General features: G+C 36.9%; 1 protein-coding gene across 5 annotated transcripts in view; it reads left to right on the top strand.

Annotated features, from left to right (window-relative positions):
- Positions 1 to 21,158, top strand: part of pxb (putative Hedgehog signaling attenuator pxb) — a 317,882-nt gene that overhangs the window by 65,710 nt on the left and 231,014 nt on the right. For all 5 annotated transcript variants that reach the window (XM_089852717.1, XM_089852722.1, XM_089852715.1 and 2 more), the window contains one exon: positions 15,092 to 15,247. The gene's annotated coding sequence lies outside the window, so the exon portion shown is untranslated. The remainder of the gene's footprint in view (positions 1 to 15,091; positions 15,248 to 21,158) is intronic.

Genomic DNA, 21,158 nt, shown 5'->3' with positions numbered 1-21,158 from the left:
AAATAAATACTCCCTTTAAAGTTAATAGTGGATTCTGATTCAAAAATTACCCCCTAATATTAATAATGAATTTGGAATAATTAAGCTTAATTTTCTGGCAAGAGCCGCGTATTAACATAACTCAAATAAGTTACGTTATATTTGCAATGAAATTAAGGGCCGGGATTTTTGCGCCTTTTCTTCATCTTTTTCTCGGCATCCTCTTTCCTCTCGTCAGTCTCCTAATCGGAGAATCGCCCTCCCCCATCTTTGACGTCCAATTAAGTCGACAATCCTCGGAATAGTTCCAAAGATGGCCGTACCTCCTTTCAACGCGCTGTCAACTTGACGCGACGTTTATGAACTTGATGAAAATATTCTTTCGTGTTTTTTTTCTTCATCTTTTCCTCTTTCTTTCATTTATTTTTTTCGAGCTCTTCTAGTGGGAAGAAAAATGAAATTGGAGAGAGAGAGAGAGAGAGAGAAAAAAAAGGAGAAATTTAGGATGCTTGGAGAGTTTTGAGAAAGGCAAGGCCTAACGTCTCTCATGATTGGATTTCATTATTGCCTTCCGCGAATGTCCTTAAATTAGGACTAAGCCTATTTCGGTGATTACGCGGGCAATGACGGTAGAGCCCCGCCACTTGGCGTTCACTCTCGAGTGATGCTAAAAATAATGCCACTTCAAGATAGGCTTGCCAGGCAGCTCTTTCTCAAAGTCTGGCTGGTCCCTTCGCGATGCCAGCTATTTCAACGTCATTTTTGGTGGCGTAGGGGATTAACGGGCCCTAATCTCTATGGGCTGCAATACACCGTTTTGTTCAAGTACCCCTTCGGTTTTTGTACAGTTCTCCCCCTTTTGCGAAGAAATGGGATATTTTTATTACGGGGGATTTGGTAGAGAAAAGATTTTCGTGGAGAGGCCCCCCGCCCCCCTCGCCGCCTACTTGACAATAATTGTAAATGTCTAACATGAAATAATTTGGTCTGTGGCCGCTTTTGGATTTGTTCGCATTTTAGAAGCTTATCTTAAGTTTTTTTTACGCAAAATTCAATTTTCACCAAAAACTCTGCACTTAAAATTTTAATACGAGATTCTTTAATTCAAAATGGGGGTGACGCGGTTATCGTTCTTAAAAAAACCGCGCCCTTATAAAACCAATAAATCAAAGCCAGTGTAAATGAACCCTATGACTATGGGATTAATTAGCATTTAACCTTTTTTGAAAGAAAGATGAAGATCCCCCGTAATCACATCGTAATAAATTATCAATATAATGTTCGGAAAACGATAGCGAAAAGGGTGTCACCCTGAAGTGGTGTAAAAATAGATACTATAACCAAAGCTTATGAAAACTTTTTAAAGGGATAGTAGGGAGCCATAAGTTTATAAGTGATATGTTCCATAAGTATGACGCTTATGTGCTAGAGACTTACAGTTCGAGAACGAAAAGCGAGAATTGACTACACGCGGTTTTGCAGTGTGTACTATGCCTTTGACAGCGCCTCACCTGGCGCTATGACGTTTCACCTCCGTCACTTCATGACAAGCTCTCAGTAACCTGTGATAAACTTATGGAATATATCTTATGAGGGAACGAATATATTTTCGATTTTCAAATATGAAAACTATAACCTAATACGCAAAATTTTCACATTTTCAGGTATTCATAAGCTCGCATCAAATTTTATGATTGTCGAAATTAATCTTTACTATCCCTTTAAAGTGAAGAATATTCGCAAGGTCCAAAATCAACTCTTGGGTAGATTGAAATTGACCGCGGCTGCGGGTTAGGAAGAAAATTGCACGCAACACGTTTTTGACTTTGTCATAATAACTTTTCCTACGAGGGAACTTGAAAGTTATCCATTCACGGTGCACCCTAGTGTATATTTTCGTCTTCCCTTCCTCGTAGGGTGGAGTAGATATACCGTAATTCGTCGATCCTCCGATGAAGAGAAGAGAATTAGGGTTAGGTATAGAGGGCGAGAGTAAGCGCTATAAGGTATACCCCACCACCTTTAAATCTCCATTTAAGGTGGGCTAATGGTCCTTTGATGACCTACGAACGCCTTTAGCTAGGGACCCACTCTCCCCGGAGCTGTTCCTAGATATTAATCTCCATTACTAACGGCGCGCCGATTAGCACGTAGAAATGAATGCTTCGTGTATACTTTAGACGCGGCGCCCGCGCGCCCGTGTAACTGAACTCAGTTAAGCTTAGCTATCGAGAAAATTAAAGATACTTCCTATGTTTACCCAAAGATTTTGCCATCAGAACCCGCCACCGCTTTTGCCAAGAGTTTGCAAACCTCTTTCTATTAAATTTAGCAGATGAAAGTGGCTATTTTTGGATAGTAAATTTTTAGGGTTAGGGTTAAGCCCAAATTAGAATGAGAGATAGATATAAAGGTTAGCACGTGCTTGCCTATCAGACTCGCGGGTTAAAGGTCATTTTCGGAATTAATTTTAAGGGGATTGTTTAAAAACTTTGGTCGTTTTTGATAATTTTTACGAAAAGCGCTGGAACCGGGTACTAGACCAATTTAGAGTTTCGAGCCAAGTTTTGTTGGAGTTGTACGAAAGGTGGTAAGGACCGTCTTTTAACAAGGCCTAGGCTTAGGAATATCCCCTCATTTTTCGGGCCAAATCCTAGTAGAACCTGAAACCATTACCGAAGAAAAAGTTCGGTGGTTGGGTTTGATGGTTTTCGGTTCCAACACTGAGCGAGCGAGCTGAAATTCAACGGCTCGGAAAAATGTCTACTTCTGTAGCCGTACCCTAGAATATTGGCCAATTTAAGGGAAGGCACGAACAAAAGGAAAATGGGAAATAATAAATGAACGCACCGTCGGGAACTATTTTCTAGGACTAATTATTTTTGGACTATTTTGGGTTTGTCTACTACGATTAGCCGCCCGTGAGTCATAAACACGGTGCTTTCATCATATTTTATAATATTTTTTTCTCTTGTGTTTGGTGTCGGGATTGTTATAAAAATGACTGACGGTCTTTACAATAGTATCATCTTTCCATCCCCTCTCCAACCTCCGATAATGGAGGAAATCATTTCAGAGTTGAACTATATCGCGTCTTCATCTTTTCTGTATAGAGGGAGAAGAAAAACGCGGGAAATCCTCGACCTTTTCTTAGAACTGTCATCTTTTTGCTCTTCTTTTGCTGTTTCGTCTTAACTCCCACGTTCTCTCTCGCGCCAAAATGAAAAACGCGGGAAAATTTCTGTGCCATTTTTTCCCGGACTTCTTTTAGTTTGATCGCCTCAGGTGTCCGCCCCGTTCTAAACAGCTAGTTTCCAGCTTCCATCGCGCGCGCGAAGAAGGAACGAACACCCCCGTCTTTATCCTTCTAAAGCGAACGGAGAAGTTCATCTCTTTCAAGATTTTTGTCTTCTTTATCTCCCGCTCTTTTGTAACGCGCCTTTTAATACTAGTCTTTTTGAAGCCATTCCGTCTCTCTCCCCTTTTATCTTTTTATTTTTTATCATTTTAAATTGAAGTAGCGTGTAGCTTTATTGATTATTGAATCAGTTTTCAAAAGGGGTATGAAGTTGTATAGAGATAGAGAAAATAATTTTTCAATCAAAATGATAATTTGATTTTATTTTTGTTGTGTTTCTATTATTTTTTATTTTTGACCTAAATTTAAAAACAGATAAATTTGTTTTTATTTTGAGTTTTTTCCATTGGAAATTAATCCAAAGCGCAAATGCAAATAATCGTTTCAAGACGAATTTGCATAATATTATTAATTATTTATTAGTTTTTGTTCTAAAATATTTACACCGGTTAAAACGGGACCATTTTTTTCACGCTTATCACAAGTAATTGCCCTAAAACCTATTTAAACTGGTTTAATGTACCCACATTTTGAACTGCTCTTTAATTTAGAATATATCTATCTCTTTTCTACATTATTCCTTGAAATTAAGACCATTTTATTGAAATATAACAAATTTTCAATATTTTTCGTATTGCCCCTGGATTGTTACTTATCCGTATTACTGCATTGCGTGTTAAACATTTCTACAGGGGCCATAGGATTAACATGGGGATTTTTACCCCTGTAAACGAGCTTGTGTATTCAAGATATAACGTATTAAAAAAAACTGGCGAATGCAAGAAACATTTCAAAGTTTCAAATTTAAACTTATTTGAGTAAAAATTACCTTTTTTTATTTCGCTTGGGTTTCTTTTACTTTAATATTAAAATAAGAGAAAGGTATTTTCATATTATTTTTCTGTTTTCTTTGGTTAGTCCAAAAATTTTGACTCGAGTCTGAGATAGAGAAAAGAGAGAATTTTGGGAGAATTTAATAATAGAGGCGGTTTTTTTTTCTTTCTCTTAAGACTTACGTTACAAGGGATTGGAATATTTTCTCCGGAAAGAAAAAATGGATTAAACTAACCAGAAAATTTTGTTTGAATATTTTCAGTCCGGATATTTTAAAACGCGCGCCACCCGAAGGTAATAATTTTGGCTGAGCATTTTTTTTTTTAATATTAAGAAAATATAAATTCTTGTATCTTTTAAAGTGAAGGTGAAAGAAAATATCTTTCGTTATTACTTTAAACGTTTGAAAGTTTTTACGATTTATCCGTGAATCGGGTTTATCGATTTACTCAACCCGAACGCGCACACGGGGTTGTAGTCTACACGTGTTGGTTAAAGGTAGAACCAACTTCTACAGCGTATAGGAGGCTGTAGGTAACAAAATTTTGCTGACTAGTGAACAATGTCTATTGGGCCGAGGCTTACCAATGACTGTCAAAGGGAAAAAGAAAATCAAGTTATCCGCAGCGTCTTGAAAAAGGGCGCGTAAAGTTTCCCGCCTTTTCTTTTTATTTTAGACAGAAGTAGATAAATGCAAAATAGTTAAAACTATACTTTTAAATCGAATTTTTTTAAGGGTACCTAGGGATAGATTTATTAGGGTTAAAATTTCCTTGGTAATTCTAGAAATTGGGTAACTAATTATCATTTGATATCTTTATTTTTATCTACCTTTGAATTTTGGGGGACCAATTTAGTAAGACCCAGTCAGCCCCCCCAAACTTCTACATTGCATATATATGGTCCCACTTTTTCTTTCTTTTCCTGACCCTTAGTATTTTTTGTTTCTAGTAGTTTTCCTAGATTTCCCTCCTTATCGTAAATTGGAATCTAAAAGCTGACGACTCAATCCCGACACAGCCGCGAAAGCGCGAGGAAACAAAAAAAAAATGGAAAAAGAACGACGAGTCCCTTTGATAGAAAAATAGTTTCTACTCCTCCCGTAGTTGTTACAGTGTATGGCGCGCGTTGGATGTAAGGCTTCAAACTGGTTGGAAGAACAAAAGGATGTTTAAGAGACAATCGAATTTCTTTGTGGCCAATTTACTCTTTTCTGTGTTTTTTTTTTACCCTTTTCAGTTAAAATAAAAAAATAAATTCTATCGGTTTTCTTTTTACTAGACCCCTAGCTCCGCTCCTGGGAAAAAAAATTTAAATGTCGCTAAAGATTAATTTGCGGTTTCCTCAGCCCTTTTTCAATTACAGAAAAATCTGCCAGGCGGCCGGGTTTTTCTTTTGTTTATTATATAAGTCTATTTTTTAATCTCGATTAGTTAGATGTGTTTGCAACGTAGTAGAGAGGTTAAGAAAAATTGACAGGAAAATATGCACCGTGTAGCGTCATAGATGTTAAGTCTAAATACTTGAAACTTGAACGCGTTTTCATAGACTGTTTTTATCCAGTTTCTTAAAATCTCTAATAAAAGTAAACCCGTCAGGAGAGTTTAAAATTTGTTCATATTATATACATTGTGTACATGCATCAGCAGCTCCATTCCGAACCAAGGGGATGTAGTAGTTCAGGGAAAACAACAAACCAGATAAGGGGCGATGGAAGCTTTATTACTAGCCAATAGGCCTTGGGCTCTTAAGTATATATACAATATCTTCGGTACCTTTACTCGCCCGTTCTGTTTGTCTCACACACGGTATAGTTTACCTTTCTTTAATCAAAGCTACTGGATATTAGATCTACTTAGGTTTAGTTATAGAACGAACGAGTAGGCGCCAAGCTTAACCCTCTTTCGTAGCCGAACCTACCTGAGTTGTTTGTCTTCCACTATTCTCTCGTAAGACGTTTTTATTTGTCCCTACTGAAGGAGACTTTTTTTTTCCTTTACTTTTCCTATATACCTATATCCACCTTCTCCGCGATTTCTTTTCCTCTATCTACACGTTTCGCTCGTGGGCGGACCAATCTGTAAGGACGGTATTCAGCTCTAAAAGGCTGTAAATGACAAAATTGACTGTTTATTTTTTGGGTGATTGAGGTTGGATTAAAATTAATATTTAGTGATTCTACTGAAGTGTTTTTGTAGAGCTTAAACGAAGTTGGAAAAATCAGGGAATTTGGCAAATTGTCAGGTAATATCAGGGAAAATCCAGATAGTTTTGCGAAATTCCGCCTTGCATCCGGAATATCAAGGTTTTTCCAAATTTCGAAATGGGTTTCGCATTTTCCCATAAAATATTTTGTCCGCTAGCCTTAACCTTTAACCTCTGCCCTATCCATATATTTAAGGAAATATTTACTTATATTTTCCCAAAATACTTAGACGCCGTGCGTGTAACTGAAATCAGTTAGGCTTATTTAGCTATTGAAGATACCTCCTATGTTTACTTAAATATTTTGCCAGAGTTGGCCATTGCTTTTGCAAAAAGTTGTCAAACCTCTTTCTATTAAAAAAAATTTACCATGGAAGTTCTTATGTCTGTATTCTAAAAGAAATTATACTTATGTCTATTTTTGGATTGTAATTTTTTTTTTTGGAGCTAGTCTGGTTAGCACGTGCTGAAAGTATCTTTCATATACGGGTTAGACGGAACTTTTATAGTTTAGGGATAAAAGTTGAAATACTTAGTTTTCGAAGTAACTGAAAGTATGCGGTATAGAATGTCCGGATCTTTTATTTCTGGCGTTCGTATACTCTTTACCTATAGACGTGTAGCGAGGTTGGGCGAGGCGATGCGATGCGAGGGTGGGCGGGCGTGTCGAAATTGTTTTTTTCTCGACTTTCAATTTCGAGCGGAACGGTATACTAAGGCGGACGGACGGACGCTTTGCCAAAGTTTTATAACGTCGGCCACAGGGATAGTAGGAAGCTTGGGGGTCCTGGGAAAAATTTCGTCGCCTCGCAACGACGAAATTGCGCCCAGCGCCCGGAAATTGTAAAAGGCAGTCGGCCGTAAAAATGCTCCCCTCGCTTTGCTTGCCTTCCCTTCCCTTTTTTCCTTCTTCTTCGCTTCCTTCCTCCAAAAATATCGGGTCACTTTAGGCCCCGAAAAACGAAGAAAAAATATAAAATCCAAAGAGGGGTGGAATCCAGACTAACTCGCCCCATTATACCTTGGTCTACCTTTGCTGGGTTTTTTTACATAGACAAATTGATGAGTAAGGACAGGAGTTGTCGTGCGGGTCAAAACATTGCCCGAGACCCATTTTCAAACCTATCAAACATAAATGCAATATTGTTAACTGCTCTTCACGTAACATAACATTATACCTTAAAAGAACGGCATTTTTCTAAATATAAAAGGAAAAATATTGAAAAAATAATAAATTATCTCTTATTACAAAATAATTAGTGTTTCCAAACGAGGACTACTGCGCCATCCGCCATTGCTTTACTGGCGTCCGCTAATCCGAACCTCTTACATTTACCTCTCTCAGTCTGTGAGAATTCAAACAATCCCCAGCTCATGAGATGATCAGTTTGATTTAAAATATCCAAGAATATTTTTATTTTAATTTCAAATTGAGATTGTGAATCGATTGGGTTGTCGTCCTGGCGCGGTATTATTTGTCTTTCGTTTGGTTTTCAACCCAAGACGGATGAAATCGTGCCCGCTTCTTTACTTTTTGTTTGGTCTATGGGTCCCGAATTCGAATGTCTTATTTGAACGCCAGAGTTCGTAATTACGTAAACATTTAAAGTTCGCAATTTCGCAAAAGTTTTCCAAAGAAGGTGCATGCACGCGGTGGTTTGTTATTTGATGGAATTACCTTTTGGTCTCAATTTAAAAGATTGCCTTTTAGTGCGTGTTTGAAACGAACTGAATTGAACCCAAAGTTTCCATAAGTAAATGATCGACGCGCATTCCTACAAGATTTGACCTAGTTTCAAGGTATATATGAATTACATTATATTTTTTTCTAAAAGTCTGGCTATCTGAAAAGAGAAATCGATAATAATTCCAATGTCTAGCGAGGGACCTGAAAAAAAAATTATGGTTTCCGCAAAATCGAGGTATAAAGAATGAAGATCACGTTGGTATTTTTTCTTATTTTTATATGTCTCTATAGAAAACTCCCGAACTTAATCCAACGTGAGGTTTTACTAAGCCTTTTCCATGGATATTATGATCCTATATGATCTTTCATCGGCCAAGGCCTAAATTTCACGAAAGCTACTCGCATTTATTTATTTCCTGATATCTATGAATCTCACGCACGTGCTGAAGGGGTTGAGCTAGTTTATATTTTGAGGGCTTTATTGGATGTTCACTCGGCTTCCTCGAATGGAAGGAATACAGTAAATTGGGGATTATAAATAGCCTCACGTACCTGCGGATGTCTTCTACAAACTTTCGGTCGCTATAGCTGGACGGACAAAAATAAGAGAAGCTCTTTTGACCGGAAGTGGGAAGTAAGGGAGAAAAAAGAAGCTTTGAAAGAAAATCCGTTCAAGGCGCCTGTTTCTTTAGCTTCCAAATGTCGCTTATTATCGCTCAGAGTAAGAACTAAAAAGATATACTCAGTATGTTTTTTTTTCCTTTACCTGACTTAATCAGTTTTCGATTGATTTATTATTGTATTGAATTACTTGGATCGTTTGATTGGCGCTTTAGGCTCGGGTCTCTACGTGATTAGAAACTAAATAGTTCTTTAAGCCTTTGTTTTTGAATTTTGAAACTTCCGCGCTTTAACAATTAAGAAGCAATGTCACGTGGTCGGTCGGTTGTTTCAAATTCAACACGAGATTAGGCCCTAACTTAAGGAATATTACGAAAAGTCTGTCACTCTAGTCTAAACCTTAGGCTTTTTAAAAAGTCATTTCTTACAACATATCTATCATATACTGTCGAGAGGAAAAGAAACTTTGTTTTTCATATGATTCATACTTAAAAAACACTGCATAGAAGACTTTTTCCCCAATTTTTTGCCAGACTAAAGCCCGAAGACTTAGAGACCGAGGCTTAAGAAAGAGGGTGGGAGGAGGAAAAGAAAAAAAAATCTTGTATCATTATTTCGTAGCTTTTCATTCCTTACTTTAACACGAGGAGTAAGGATGGGTGAAAAATGGGAAGCTAAAATTCCCCGGGTGTCAAACTCGGCTGTGCATCGGAAAACTATACGTTATTATCATCCTCCACTCTTCGCCTTGAAGGATTTGTACCGCCAAAGGCTATACCACCATACTGACTCGTGATTGAATGAAACAAGGGGTCCCACGCGTTCAAACAGACAGTTATGTACTTCTATTTAAAACGAGATTGTGTTTTATCATTTGCTTAATTGAAATCTTAACACGATACTTGAAATTCGATAATATCGGGGTTGCAACAATTAGGGATCGAGTAGATCAGATACCCTTTTTTTTGACAGACTACTTCCCCAAACCAGTAACCATCCCTGGAATAAAAGTGAAACGAGCACCTTCCTTATACAAGAGAAGAGAGTGCTTGATTTCGGCCTCTATTTCACGCAGCCTCCAGCCTATTTAGATGTTTTAGCGCCCAGCTCCACCGGAATAAGGGAAGTAATGTAAAACAAGACGGCCCAAGGGCTCGTAATAGTAGCCATATCGTACGAGTGAATAGCCCCTCTATACCCTACCCTAATGAATGGATAACCCCTCTATACCTTACCCTAATGAGTGAATAGCGCTATCTTTTTCAATGCTTAAATGATTTACCGTGCATAAAATCAGAGTGAATAGCCCCTCGATTCCCTACTCTAAACAGTGATTAAATTATAACCGTATAAATTTACTTATGCTGTAATTCTAATATTCCGGCGAATCGAAGAACAGATAGTTTTTACTTTTTAGTGATAATCCCCTCGATGAGTTTACAACATAGACTTATGCCGATGCACACTTATCGCATCTTATAAATTTCTAACAAGGACTTATGCCCAGAAACTTTTGAAAGAGAAAGTTTAGTTATTGTGATTACGCATTTTAGTGATTATCCCCTCGAATTACCTTTAGCAATGCTAAAATGATCAAACGCATAACGCTCATTTAACAATATGTTAGCTCTATCTAAACCCACATTTGAGTCAAACATAACATAGACGACGATAGCTACCGAACGAGAACGAAACACATGAGGAGGAAACGGGGAAAATCGTTATCTATTTAATTAGCACATACATAAAAAGAAAATAAATATAAAAAATAAATATAACAAGTTGGGAAAACCAAAATATTACCTCTCCGAGTCAAGACGACTACTTACAAACTTATTTACCCAGATATGGAAATGTTTCTTAAGTTAAAATTTATGAAATATTAAAGCAGTATACAAAGCATAGCAAATTTACTGTAAATCAGACGACATTTTACATCCAATAATGATATACTTGTACACATTAAAATCATCCGATGGGGGAAAAACGGGAAATGAAGAGATACAACTTTGGAGGGATATTACCTTTACGTGTTTGTAAAGGCCCAATTTTCTACTCCTCAACTGTATGCCCTCTATGTTCAAAGCCATATTCACAACAGGGTTGGCATGTAAACACTATCCTCTCGTTTCACCTCAACGATTTTCTTAGTTTAACAACATGACTTAACGTTACATAACACCAAAGCTTATTTGTGGCTACACACACTGAAAGTAAATGCGTACCATAAAAAGCATGAAAACACGAAGCTATTATCCGATTACGATCAGACCTTTCACTGGTCTGGGCTGCGTTCAGCAGAGCTCACCAAAAAAGACAGCGGATTTTGGAAATGTTTACCGGTGAGCTCTGTCGTCATAGCTTTTCTCCGGTCATCGGCGTTTTATAAATGACGCTAGCGCAATAAAGCGTGCAAGGTACCAAGGCTTAACAAAAATTGTAGGATAACATATTTATAGAGATAGATAACAACTTTTATAATTAAAATTAGAAAATAACATATCTCTTAAAATTCTCGCGTGATCAACTGGTTTCACGCCAATTAAATAGCTATAGTCCCATAAAGCTATTTGTATTAATTCCTCCATGGTTTTTTCGCCAAACTGAGAACTACGCGTTTTACGTCACGTTATCCAAAAAGCCGACTATTTTCTTTGAAGATCGCGCTAGCTCAGCGCTAAGCACCGTGACGTCAAAATTCAAAAACAAAATCGCGTTATGTAGGACACTGCTAGCAGCGCTGGGCTCTGCTGAACGCGGCCCAGATTTCCACCATGATTATAAAATCTAAGCCTAATTATTTAAAAGTGTATTTTACTTTCGGCTCACTCTGAACCGTTAATGTCTCTGCATACAGAAACGAAAACCAAACCCTAACGTTTACTTTTTGGTTCACTAGGCCTATTGACAGACAAAAGTTCATTTGACCAACATAGCAGCGTTGAGCTTGTAATCACTATGACTTTAGAAAGGATTATGCTATAAACAGATGTAGTATAGCTTAAGTAATATATAAACATCCATTTTAAATAATAATATTAAAAAAAATCTTTGGAATATCAAAATGAAACGGAGCTTTAAAGCTACAAAAGTACTAAATGCATCATAATTACGAAAAATATTTCCACATATTCATTTTATATTATGGAAAACGGGAATATTAAGGTTCAGAAGGATTTCTTTACACATCAAAACAAAACGAACTTCTAACGCAGCGCACTAGTGTTACAACGGACGGACACATATAGACAAACACATAGACTGCTGTTTTACCCTTTCCGTATTAATTTTGAGTTGAGAGACATGATTATCTTAAATATTAAAATAAATATAATTAATATTAAATATTTTCTTCTATAGTTGTTCGCCTTATTGAGCGTTACATCGTTTTGAAAAAGAACAATTAAACATTCTTGAGAGACTTGACTAATATTGGCGTTTGAAATGAAGCATACGCCGGTTGCTTCGCCTTCATCAAATAGGTAGTATATAAGGGTGTCGAATCGCAGCTATGAATAAGAACAGCGCAATTGCGTGAACCTTTGGTGGAAGCCCCACCATTGGGAGGCCGGACGTTTCTCGTAACCCTGGCCGATCGCCGCGTATGTCTTAACCTTAAGGAGTAGAAGCCAGGTGTACAGACTGGTGTCCATGTGGGATGGACAAAAACAAAGACCAGAAGATGGTGGTGTTAGAAGCCAGGTGCACAGACTGGTGTCCATGTGGGATGGACAAAAACAAAGACCAGAAGATGGTGGTGTTAGAAGCCAGGTGTACAGACTGGTGTCCATGTGGGATGGACAAAAACAAAGACCAGAAGATGGTGGTGTTAGAAGCCAGGTGTACAGACTGGTGTCCATGTGGGATGGACAAAAACAAAGACCAGAAGATGGTGGTGTTAGATGCCAGGTGTACAAACTGGTGTCCATGTGGGATGGACAAAAACGAAGACCAGAAAATGATGGTGATAGAAGCCAGTAAGTACAGACTGGTGTCTATGTGGAATGGACAAAGACCACAAAATGGTGGTGTTTGAAGCCAATAAGTACAGATTGGTATTCATGTAGAATAGACAATTGACTAGTCAGATGAAGTAATAGTGGCCAGTTGATTTGTGGATAGATTCAAGTTTTGAAATTTCCGGGAACTGTGAATACGGTCCGGAAATAGCGAACACATTTGCTTCAATTCGGAAACTGCGAACACGGTCCCCTGGGGTGTAAGTCAATAACAACAGACAGACACACACACACACACACACACACAGACACGTCGAAATTAGAACCTCTCCGTGACTACGTCACTCGGAGAGGTAAAAACCCCAAACATACAAATTCATAAGTATCCGACCCCACACATAAAAATTCAAAAGTTTCCGACCCCACAGATTAAGAGGTACCCACCCCACATCACCCCGACATTTTAGAGATAAGAATAAATAATAAAAAACTCAAGGCTCTATGGTTCAGTTGGTAGAATGTCTGCCTGTTGCGCCAGCGACCCGGGTCTGACCTGCAAAAATTTTAATTAAAATTAAATCTCTAACCGAGCCCAGTAACCCCTATGGGTGGGTTGTGGTAATATAAAGTTCATTTTAAGCTAAAATCTGACGATAACGAAGCGACAACCCCGGCCACTACTACCACGACGGCTCGGGTCAAACTAAGAGCCTATCGTATACTACGATATGGCTAAAAAGAGGATTTCTTTATTCTCTCTCTCTCTTTCTTCCTACTTGGCTCCAAAGACTTCCGCCTCTGATGGGAAATACGACTTTGATGTAAATTAGCTCTCAATGTAGAGTTGTAGACACTCGGTTGAAGTTTAATGGACTTTTTAGATTGGAAACAAGCACACCACGAGACTCTGGAAAAATAAGAGAAGAAAGAGTGTATTCAAACATATTATGAATGTAAAATTATTGTTTATTTACGGTAAATTTAGGATAAAAGCGATAAGAGTGTGCCGATTTGACTTCATTATTCATGGGATGATCGGAATAATTTCGGGAAAAGACCGAATTACCAAGACAATTTTTCCTGGGGTTACTTTTGATATATTTTTTATTTTTTTACCGCTAGAGTGTTTTTCTTTATTCCCCAATGTTACTTTCTGATGGATTTCATTTTTTATTTCATATTTTATTTTATTTTATTCGAATCGCGCTAGAGTATTTTTGATTCCGAATCATGCATACATTCATTCTCAGTGAAATAAATTTGCTATGAATTTTTTTTTATTTATTTCAGTGGATGGATTATTTTAGTGTGTTTCCCCCCGTCAAAATTTACATAAAATTGTACATAAATTTTAAAAACAATGCGGTGGTAGTTGCAATTAAAGGAAAGTAGTTCCAATATTTGCTAAAAAGGGCCACGGTGAAAAGAAAAAACCAGTGATTTTTTTATTAATTATAAGAGCCATTTGGATAGTGAAACATTCAGGAAATACAGTCTCCGAATGGTTTTAAAATTCAAATAAGTTCGGGATTTCATAGACAAATTGAAATATGCACCTCCAACCAATCGCGTAACGCCCTGCCTTCTTGTTAACAAAATTTACGTAGCACGCTCTACGATTGTCACATCGCGGGCAATTTTTATCAAATCTCGTGCTAAATTTCATTTGAAATAAGATAGTTATAGGATTTCAATTTCATTCAAAATTAAAAAAAAATGAATATTAATTTATAAACTGTTTTATTATTCAGTCAGGGATATATTTAATTTTAGAAGTAGGAATGAAGAACAGAGTATAATGTGGGCGCTCGTCAAAGTCCCGGACCCCCTTGGAAAGGGGGGTATGAAAGAATAGGCGGGTGATAGCGACAGAGGTAAAAAGAAATTACGTATTTTTCGCCTTTCCCGTCAGCAACGTCATCAAAACGTAGTTTAAGTGAGCCAATAAGATAATTTAAAATTTTCGTTACGTGTTGGAGGGAGGGGCTCTATACTGGGCTATGAGTCGGACTGAAGTAAATACTAACCGTTCTCTATTCCTACTTCTAAAATTAAATCTATCCCTGATTCAGTATTATTAATCAAAATAGATCCGTGGGGTATTAATATTAATTTCAATTTATTTAAATGAATACGCATTACTCAATGAATAATTTATCAGGGATACAAAGCACGTTTAAGTTACATTTAATTACAGAACTAGCTTGTTAGCTCTTATACATATTAAATCTGATATTAATTCTTATATAAAAGCCTTCGAAACGCCCTATACATACCAGATGTGACCCCAACATCATCATCATCGTAAAAGCATAAAATGAAATAACAAAGGCTTAGCTTAAACACACCATCGTTTAACCCCATAATTATCCGTAACGTTGATAGCTTATATACTAACATTAAACGGACATTAAATACCTACTTTTTCTTCTTTCTTTTTCTTTCCAGGCAATAAATGCGCTGTACGTTTTAAGTAAAACTGACCACTGGATTGTTCTAAATGATTTAAGGAAAAGACCCGCTCTCCTTGTATTCTGAAACTCAACTCTCTCCTTTAATTTCTGGCACTGCGGTCAAAGTCAGTCCACAAGTTTGCCCTAAGAAGTGAGTATTTTTTTTTTTTTTTTAAAATTTCGTTGCTTTTATATTTGTGATAAGATGTGGTAATAAGAAGGGACTTGAGTATTCAAGATATTTTATCTGATTGTCAAGGAAATTTTAGGGAAATCAGTAAGGAAATTTTGGGGAAATCAGGAACCAGCACAGTAAGGAAATATCCATGACTTTTATCAGAACATCAATATATTTTTGGAGAATTCAGGAAATTTAACTTTAGAGTTACGGAAATTATAAGGATGATGGAAATATTAAGGAAATTCTTTAGTTTTACTTGGGTTTAAATCAGTGAATTTTAAAAATTACTTGGACACATTGACGTTACCGTATTGCTTAGGACCCCTTGTTGGGTATCTGGGAGAAGATATTATGTTTTCCCAGGGTTTGGAGGAGGGGGGGGTGGTAAAGTTTTCTGATACTCAGTATTTAGTATATATACACGTGGTCTGATTATAAATTCAAGTCGTTGCCGGTCATATTCTTAATGATAGGCCGTAATGATTATTCGCCCCCTCGTTTGGCTCGTACCCTTTTAACATTAGCGGCCATTTGAGTTCGAGAGCACGTATGCTTCAACCGAGAAAACTATACCTGATTTCGGCCCCTTTTTCGCTCTTTTATTCCTGGATATATCAGTCCTATTTTCTACCGTTTTTAGATTTTTCGCTTTCCAAAATAGGCTTAACATTCCGTAACGTTAGCCTGGGCGCTAGTAACTTAGTATAACAATATATATTATTATTTGGCCTAATTTTAAATTCAACCCCTTTATCGTATCTTGTGTCAATAATATTGAAAGCTATGGCAGTCTAGCTCACGTGAGCGGTAATTTTTCAAAAAAATAGGCCAAACATTCGCAATATTCATTAACGTTGCTAGCCCGCGTTTTAAAATATAACATTAAAAAGCCAACTAATTATCGTGACATAATTTTATTTTTCCAACATCATATCTAGGAGAAAAAAAAGGACCAAATTAATAGAGAAACGTTATATAAATGGCCTTAAACCGCCTTTATGCCTTGTCCGTCTCACCTCTCAGTAAATTATTACACTTTACAATAAGTTATGGCCAACAGTATAAATTTATTACAAAACTTATTAGGAAAGATATTTTGTTTTTTGGCCTTTTCATACCTTTCGGTTTAAGGTGGGGTACACACGTATATATGGAAAAGTATCGTAGCAGTCAACAAAAGGCGCCTCCAGTACAGTAATTGCCGGGAAATATATATACGCTTTGTCCGTGCTCCTATATATGGGCACGTGGTCATCGTAAAATAGTCTTCCCTTGATGAATATCGCCCGCTTCCCATTGGTCATTATTTTATAAAGAACGTGCTCGACATTGTGGCGACACCGTCCGGCTCTTGGAAACAATAGAGAGGTTAAGATACATCGTGTTCGTTACTGGTTAAGAAACACCTACAGAAAATATACCTTTGAGGTCTACTGAAGAACCATCATCACATGCCCAGTAGCTATGGTGTCCGTGTGGTCACTCTTACCCCTTAGTGTACTGAATTAGTCCGAATCGTAATATTTTTAAATCTAGTTGTTATTTTTTTTTTATGAAACTCGGGGTTCGGTTAGTATAAATACATGAAATTAGCTACATTTTAACAGGTTTATCTTTAAATTTCTTAACTTTTCTATCATAAACCCTACTTTCAGTGAAAGTACAAGTATGCACCTACTATTTTTAACAAGGGTTAATTATATAATTAAATTAGTTACGTCTGTATGGGAATTTTTCGCAAAATAAAAATTTTATTTTCATTATTAAGGTTAAGAACCTTCAATTCTTTTCAATTATATTTTTTAATCTTAAATAATGTAAATTAAATCGTAGAGAATTCGTATAGTTGCATAATGCATTTAAAGGGCAATACCCTAAGCCTAATCTGTAGGTCTGGTAACTCAGTGATAAATTTGTCTATTTTTCTGCCCCCTAAAAAAAAAAAAAATAGAAAAACCAAAAATGATCTAGAGTAGGATCTCTGAATTTTCCATCTCGCTATTGTATACTAGTTACCATAGCGACTAGGAACGGAGCAGACACTAGAAAATTAAATTCTTTTTTACTGACTCGATTTGTAGGCCTTATGGTTTATGTCCATCCAAGGCTTAGTTCTCTCTCTCTCTCTCTTTCTCTTTCTCTCTCCCAGAAAGCTAACTCGTTTGAATAAGGCTATTTTGATAATACAAAACGCGAAGAGCACTTTTCCAAATCAAACTGGTATGGCGCGTAGATAAGAAAATGTACCTTTTACCCCTAGTGTTTTTGCTAAGCCTCGGTCCCTCGGTATCATTCCCTTTCTGTATGCTGGGGGAAAGTCTACAGTGAACGTATCAGTCACTTTCCATTTGTGTGTATACTAGTATCTACAGAGCGACAGTATGGTTAGGCTTAGTGGAGGAGCTTCAGAGAAATATTCCAAAAACTGTACAGTTTCCTGCAAAATGTGTAATTCTGTTTGCTCAATACGTAGATATGAGAAGTATGTTTCTATTTACATGGTGTTTCTGATAAGTCTGTCATAAATTAAGTTGGGATGTTCTTTGAGCGATTTTGAGTCGGAAATGTTCTATGATATTTTGCCCTAAGTGCCACTGTTTTCGAATTATTATTCGAATGTTAGAATCGTAGGTCAAGAGATTTTGATGATTCGTATAAAGTTAGAGAGTGGATTCTGCAAAAAATAAAAAGAATATATTCAGATATCTATGGTTCGCGCCCACTCTCTCTGCACAGCCTCCCTTTCTCTGTTTAAAACAAATTCTGATGTGATAGATCTGCGTCAATATCAATTTCTAAGCTTTGCATATATTTTTTTATCGCAAGGGAAGGTGTATTTTGCCTATCTCTCTCTCTCTCGATGTCGTTTAAATTTAACGCGCTTCTTTCAGGTATTACACCTTCTCTTTAAAGGTGGGATATGTTTAAGATGAATTTTCCATTTCTGACATTGACTTTGTGTACTACGTTTTCCCAATATCAGCTAATATCCGTATACGATCTGCAATGTAAATTTTTTGTCTATTCTCTCTCTCTCTCTCTCTCTCTCTCTCTCTCTCTCTCTCTCTCTCTCTATCCGAATCAAGTTGTAATCGGATTTATTTCCATGTTACCCATTTATTTTAAGTGAAAGGTTCAAAGGTTATAATACCATCTGGAATAAATATTTACATAAAGTGAAAATGAAATACGTAACAAATAACATTAAATTTATAAGTTAGATATATTTCTACGTATAACTTGATTGAGACCACCGAAATCCCTTTTATCTTTTCGTCTATGGAATATCTAAAAAATTCTGATCGATTTATTTCGCCTATTTAGACGTACCTTTTCAATTCAGAGACAGATGTATAATTTACCTGCCTTTCATCAGCCTAATTATTTACCTCAATTTCTTACGTAAAAAATTCGCATCCGCTTTTAACTAAATTGGTCTATAATCCTCGTGAATTATAATAATAAATAGGGCTTTTCAATATCGATAAGGAGATCCATATTTTTCGGTCTTGCACGTGCATTCCATATCATTATTGGAGCGAACAAGTAATATGCAAAACAGAATAATCCCATCCATATATTAAATCGGTGTATAGGTATACGTGAAAAATATCTAATGGAAGTTTATAATATGGGAAATCAAAAGATTTTCTTTTATAATTTTTCTTTTAACATCGATTTAAGTTAACCAAGAAGCACTCTAAAAATTATTTAGTTTTGGAAAAGTTTAACGGGAATTAATTGCATGTAAAGGTGCAATGAAACGATGCAATTTCAAAAGACGTTTCGTACCGGTAGAAAACATATTTAGGCTTAATTTTTCACCTTCACTTTAAATACCTTTATATTTATTCCTGAATTAGAGCTTAAGGCGGGTGCTTCTGAATGATTTTGATCCTATTTATTCAGTGCTTAAGGTCGAGGCCTAACTAAGCCTTATACTGTGAAAAAATGCAGTAAAAAACCTATTTTCTTTATATATATTCTCATGGTTTAGATATCAGGCTAAGCAAAAGTAATAAGATTTTTTCTCTCTCCCCCACTTTATATATTTTTCATCTATAAAAATCGTTTCTCTAAATCTACTCCCCCCTTTTTATACCTCTAATGGCTTCTAAGTTCTACAGCTTTCTTTTTTACTCCTTATATACACTCCCTGCATGCTGGGAGCACTCGATTCTAGAGTCGTTTAAAAGCCAGGGTGCTCTAGTGTAGCCCCAGTGTACTCTAGCCCATTTAGTCCATTAAGCACCTGTTTCAGATATTTCTCCTGAACTGATCCGAATATATATATATATTTTCTTCTGGCTAGCTCTGGCTGGAGCCTTTACTTTCCTTTTTCATGATAAAATACGTTAAATTGCTTCCATATTATTTTTGCGGTGCTTTTCAGTCTTTTTCTTTGGAGTCGGGTTATTAAGGTAGCGCGATAAGCTTCTTCTGCAGTGGATTTATTTTATATACTCATGATAGAAGAATTTACGTTTTTTCGCCCGCAGATTTTGAGTAATTTTCCTAAGAAATTTATAAAATGTAGTTTATAGAACCTAGCTTCGGGTGAAAATTATTTCACACCACAGAGTGGATTTGAGCCTTTGACCTTGGGTCACCGCCCCAATGCTCTAACCATCTGAGGTACTGTGACTTTGTACAAAGTGGGTTCATTGCCCACAGGGCCGGATTAAAGGGGGACCGAGGGGGCACTGGCCCTCGGGCACAGGGCTTGTTGGGGGCGCATTGGGTTAAACTATTCCCCCTTTGCAACATTTGCTGTTCCTTTTTTTTTCGACTTAAGGGGGTGCACATTATCTCGGCCCCTGGGCGCAAAATTCCTTAATTCGGCCATGACTGCCCAGTATTGACTTGAGTATTCGAGTATTAGGTTTTTTGACTCTTTTCCGATGAAATAACGCAACACCAAGATTTCAGTTATCCGTGAATTCACAGACCGTTAAGATAACAATTAATTTCAATATAAAATCGAATATTCTCACTTCTAAGTATTTTTTTAGCTGTAAATCAAATTTCGTACTCTTTGGAAAAGATGGAAAGAAAAAAATTATCACTGCATCTTTGGAATTGAGAAAATCGCGTTTAACATTTGGCGGACTTTTTATACCTTGAGTTTAATATCATTTGACAGTGTCGTAAAATTTCCCCCTTCTTTCTGCTGTAGGGTTTTGGGCTCGGTAAAAGGTAAAAAAAGAAGTTGGGGGAGGGGGCATTGGAAAGGTATGGCGTGGCAAAAGTCATCCAGGGGCTAAGGGGCCGAATCGCTTTTAGTTTTATTGACTAAGCGTCACCCGAATTTAGCTTCTCCATTCGTTGCGATACAGCTAGAAGTAGAACTAGCCAAGGCTTAAAAATGAAAACGACCGAAAATTGTATTTCTCAAAGGAATTACCAAAGCGAAACCAATAACAAAATTTAAGGGTCGTGTTCGACTTTTTCTTTCCCAGCACTTTATACCTTTTATATTGTTTTTACACCCTTTGCCAAGAAGAAAATAACCAACGACTGTAATATTTCCAACAACCGAAACCCTTAACTCGAAGTTACAATTTTGTTTTCTTTTACTTCAAATTTTCTTTTAAACGGCTCGTTTTGCACAATGTAATACTAGTATCAAAGGCAAAGCCTTTTCTATAGTCCATTATGATGTTTACCACACCTTTCTCTCTATAGCTTCCTCGGTCGACAGTTAGTAATATCATAAGTTTATAAGATATGTTCCATAAGTGTGTCACTCGTTAATGAGAGCTTGTCATGAAGTGACGTAGGTGAAACGTCATAGATTCTTGTAAAGCGACGCGTAGTGAGGCCTTGTCGAAGGCTTAGTACAGACTAAAGAGGAGGATGGACTGCAAAACCGTGTGTAGTC

The sequence above is a fragment of the Phalangium opilio genome, unplaced genomic scaffold (genome assembly GCF_054372755.1).
Source record: "Phalangium opilio isolate 3A_F unplaced genomic scaffold, DU_Popi_V2 ptg000113l_1, whole genome shotgun sequence".
In the NCBI taxonomy this organism is placed as follows: Eukaryota; Metazoa; Arthropoda; class Arachnida; order Opiliones; family Phalangiidae; genus Phalangium; species Phalangium opilio.
This window is presented reverse-complemented; position numbering and strand designations above follow the sequence as displayed.